A 4,685-nucleotide genomic window follows, 5' to 3' on the forward strand; every position below is an offset into this window, starting at 1 on the left:
CATGCCAAAGCTCTGTCTTAGTTACAACTCTCTCCTGGCTTTCCTCCTTTCTCCTTCCTTCCTCTTCCTTTCTTCCTTCCCACTTTCTTCCTTTCTTCCTTCTTTCCTTTCCTTGTCCCTTCCTTCATAAAATGTTTAGGATGGTCCAATTTTAAAGCTCTTCTTTTTTGTCTGTTATGTTTTTATTTTGTGAACAGTGTCTCACTATGTAGCCTTAATAATATATATGCTTAATCCTCCTGCCTCAGCCTCCTGACTACTGTTCTAGGATTGCATACATTACCACCATGCCTAGTTTAAAAGCTAGTTAGTTATGATCATCATCATCATCATCATCATCGGCACCACCATTATGTAAGCTATTATATAAGCCAATGAGGTTCATTATGGCGCTTTCATACAAGTTGTTTCAATTTGCTCTTCCTCTGCCTGCCCTATACCATTCTTCCTCCCCCCTTCCCTTTCTCTCTTTCTTTTTTAAGTTTAATTGTATTTGTATGGGAGTGTCTGGCTGTGCACCATGTGTAAGCAGTACCCAAGGAGACCAGAAGAGAGCGTCGAACCCCTGGAACTGAGTTACTGGTGATGCCCAGCTGCCATAGAGGTGCTGGGAATCAAACCTGGTGCTCTGCAAGAGCAACAAGTGCTCTTAAGAATAATAGGAAAAAATTTTTTGCCGAGCAGTGGTGGTGCACACCTTTAATCCCAGCACTTGGGAGGCAGAGGCAGGCAGATTTCTGAGTTCGAGGCCAGCCTGGTCTACAGAGTGAGTTCCAGGACAGCCAGGGCTATACAGAAACCCTGTCTCGAAAAAACAAAAAAAAAAAAGAAAGAAAGAAAGAAAGAAAGAAAGAAAGAAAGAAAGAAAGAAAGAAAGAAAGAAAAGAAACACATTTTCAAATGTGGAAGCCAAAAAAAGCTTACCTGTAGGACTGGAGAAATGACTTCGAGGTTAAAAGCCTGTACTTCTCTGGCAGAAAAACAGTTTAATTCCATATGGTGACAACACCACACGGCCCTCTAGCTCCAGGGCAGACTGTGCATTCTGTGTGCTTCTGCATACACCTGCACTCATGTGCACGCACACACACACACCCACACACACACATCATACGTATAATTAAAAATAATCAAAATGAATTCATTTTTAGAAGCTGAGCTGAAAGTAGAACAGGAGTTGCTTGAGATTTGGACAGAAAAAGAGTAGGAGAGGGAGGTAAGCTCATGCAGTACAGGTCAGGATGTGTATGGAAGTAGCACCCAGGATCCCAGCATAAGTAGAGTTAACAACACTAATAAAAACTACCTAGGAAAAAAAGAAGTCAAAAGCCTGAGATACAGCTGGTGGTATATATTTGTCTTCTCATGTCATTTTACGTATTTTTTGTAAGTACCCTTAAAGTGGAATCATTCAGTCTGGTGAGATGGCTCAGCAGGGTAAGGACACTTGCCTCTAAGCCTGATTACCCGAGTTCAGTCCCTGGAACCCACATAGCAGAAAGAGAGCACCAACATCTGTAGCTGTCCTTTGACCTTCAAAGCCCCTGTACAAGTGAAACTGTCACACACACACACACACACACACACACACACACAATAAATAAATAAATAAATAAATAAATAAATAAATAAATAACATTTTTAAATGTGATGGTTCCTGGTTTAACCTGGGCTCTGGTTATCCTCGTATTAGTAAGGGTTCTCTGTAGGAACAGAACTATAAAGATATGATTATTAGTTTGCCTTATGGAATACAGCCATTACACTCCAATAACGGCTGTTTACTATCAGAGAACCTGGTAATTGATTCATCCATCTGCTGGGTGCCTTGACAATCTCACTCTGACACCAAAGGCCTGGAGGATTCCTGGAGAGCTCCTGGTATTCGATCCACATCAGAAGCCCTTGGGGCTGGAGAGATGGCTCAGTGGTTGAGAGCACCATCTGCTCTTCTGGAGGATCTGGGCTGGATTCCCAGGAGGCTGCTCACATTGGAAGCCCAAAGAAGCTGGTTCCAATGTCAGCAAAGAAACCAGCAGCAACAACACAGGGCAGATGACCTCAGCAGTGGGAGGAAGGCCAAGCCACCAAACGCCAACAGCTCTCCTTCTTTCATGTTCTAATGTCCGACCTGTCACCAGAAGGCACTGACTACATTTAGGGTGGGGGTCTTCTCACATTAATTCAGGCAATCAAGACAATCCCCCATATAAGCCAGTAGGACAACCAACATGGAAAATCCCTCACAAACTCTCTTCCCAGGTAGGTCTAGGTTATATCAAGATAATTAAAGCTGGGGAAAGTCTCCTATACCCCTTGGGAAGATTTTTTGCGCAGAGAGGAACAGAGGATGAGTATAGCAGCAGACACCTGCCATCTCAACACTTGGAAGGAAAAAGATCAGAAACACAAGGCTATTTATGGGGTACAGACCAGCACAGACCATGTAAGACTCTGCCTCAGATAGATGAAATGACAATAACAACAACAATAGGATAAATGAGCCGACACTAGTTAATTAGTTAATTACAATGTTACAACAAGTCCCTTCCATTATGAAGGAGATGCGTGACTGCTTGCAATGTGGACTGGCGGTCTCCAGGAAGACAGTGCAGCTATAGCTGCCTGCTCATCTGACACTCTGCCATCTTAGCACTCAAGACATATGTATTTTTTATGACAGCTTTTAAAATATTGAGAAACCTACCATAGAAAAAGAGAGTATATAATACACACACTACTTAAGATTAATAATAAAACAAGCACAAAGCATTTCATAAAAGCAATAGCAGTGTGAAAAGGCTCAGTATCACTGGATATGAAATATTTGACATTTTATTGTGGAAATGCCAACATACAAATTATCCTGTTCATTTTTTATTACTGTAGTTCTATATTTCCCCCTACAACGCTGTGTAAACATTTTATCAAAAATGCTAAAAAAAAAAAATCCCACTGTTAACACACGAGGAATTTGATTGCAGATATAACAGCCTTGGGCAACCGGGTGCTTGTGCTGGTTGCTGCACTCAGCGGGGTGTGAGAACGTATTGAGGGTGACTATGAAGAAGTACAGAGCAAGTTAAAAAGGCTACACAGATACGAGCACTACCTCCTTTCCCAGAGAGCCTGGGTTTGGATCTTGCCACTCACGTTGGGGGCTCACAGATGGCTATAATTCCAGCTCCAGGAGACCTGACACCCTCTCCAGGCTTCTCTATGTACCTGTACATATCTGACATGTACACAGAGAGACACATACAGGTGAAAACATTTTTAAATCTTAAAAATAAAATAATTAGGCAGTGGTGGCACACCTCTTTCATCATAGCACTTGGAAGTTTGAGGCCAGTCTGGTCTACAGGAGTGAGTTCCAAGACAGCCAGGGCTACACAGAGAAACCCTGGTTCTAGGGCTTAAGGCCTATTTGGAAGATAATTGCCCGCAGCATGCCCACTCACAGACTAAGGCCTTGGGCTTGGGTCTGGAGCATAAAGGGCAAGAACGGAGGGTTTGGGTCACAGTGGAATCTGACCTAGGCCTATCTGTCTATACATCTATAGTATAAGGAGGGTATAGACAGGTCACTTAGGCCAGAGGCCTGACCTTCTGTCTCTGGTGGCTGTTTAGTCATGGGAGAAACTTCTTGTGCCTCAGTTTCTTCACCTGTGACAAAAGCAGGGTAATGTTATGACAGAATGACTTAGCATGGGAAGTCCCTAGAATAGAAGCAGCCATAGTACATGAGAGCTTGCTGAGTCAGCAGTAGGATCCTGCAGAAGCCTGGGAGACACAGCCTGCCAGCTCCCCTGACTGTCTCCTTCCCTGTGTCCACTCTAGCCTCACTGGCTTGACTTCTACTCCACCAGTTATACTGGCTGTCTCTGTTCTCACAACCTTCAGGGCTTTGTGGCACTTCAGGCCACCTCCTCAAATCCCAAGTACACTCCCAGCCCCTCCCAGCACCTATCTGTACATGTTATTTCTTTAATGTGTTTACCACCATTTGAAGTTTTTATTAAATTTCATTTCTTTGGGGAAAGCACAAAGTCCCTCACTACCAAAGGTGGCCAAGTTTCCCACATTTGGGAATAGACTGGAGGGGTCAGCACATCCAGAGTGGAATAAACAAGCCTCACCCTGGGAAATCTACCTTCATGGTCAGGGGATCTCCCCTGACAAGTGAGGATCGAAATATAAGTATACATACACACACAGTCTGTTGAGGCAAAGTCTCCCCTGTGTTAGCTAGACTGGGCTTGAACTTACAATCCTCCTGCCTCAGAATCCCAAATGCTGGGTGTGATGGTTTATATATGTTCGGCCCAGGGAGTGGCACTATGAGAAGGTGTGGTCCTGTTGGAGTAGGTGTGTCCCTGTGGACGTGGGCTATAAGATAGACCCTCATCTTAACTGCCTGGAAGCCAGTATTCTGCTAGCAGCCTTTAGATGAACATGTAGGACTCTCAGCTCAGCCTCCATCATGCCTGCCTAGATGATGCCATGCTTCCACCTTGATGATAATGGACTGAACCTCTAAACCTGTAAGCCAGCCCCAACTAAATATTGTCCTTATAAGAGTTGCCTTGGTCATAGTGTCTGTTCACACCAGTAAAACCCTAACTGAGACCCTGGGTTTTGTCTGTTACCTTTTGAAATTATTACATTTTATTATGTACGTGTTA

General features: G+C 43.8%; 1 non-coding gene across 1 annotated transcript; it reads right to left on the minus strand.

The window, feature by feature from the left end:
- Positions 1-4,033: 4,033 nt before the first annotated feature.
- LOC114615090 lies at positions 4,034-4,190 on the minus strand. Its single transcript, XR_003710431.1, has one exon. It is a non-coding gene; the product is annotated as a U1 spliceosomal RNA (small nuclear RNA).
- Positions 4,191-4,685: the final 495 nt, after the last annotated feature.

This window comes from Grammomys surdaster, unplaced genomic scaffold (genome assembly GCF_004785775.1).
Source record: "Grammomys surdaster isolate TR1022 unplaced genomic scaffold, NIH_TR_1.0 126546, whole genome shotgun sequence".
Taxonomy (NCBI): Eukaryota; Metazoa; Chordata; class Mammalia; order Rodentia; family Muridae; genus Grammomys; species Grammomys surdaster.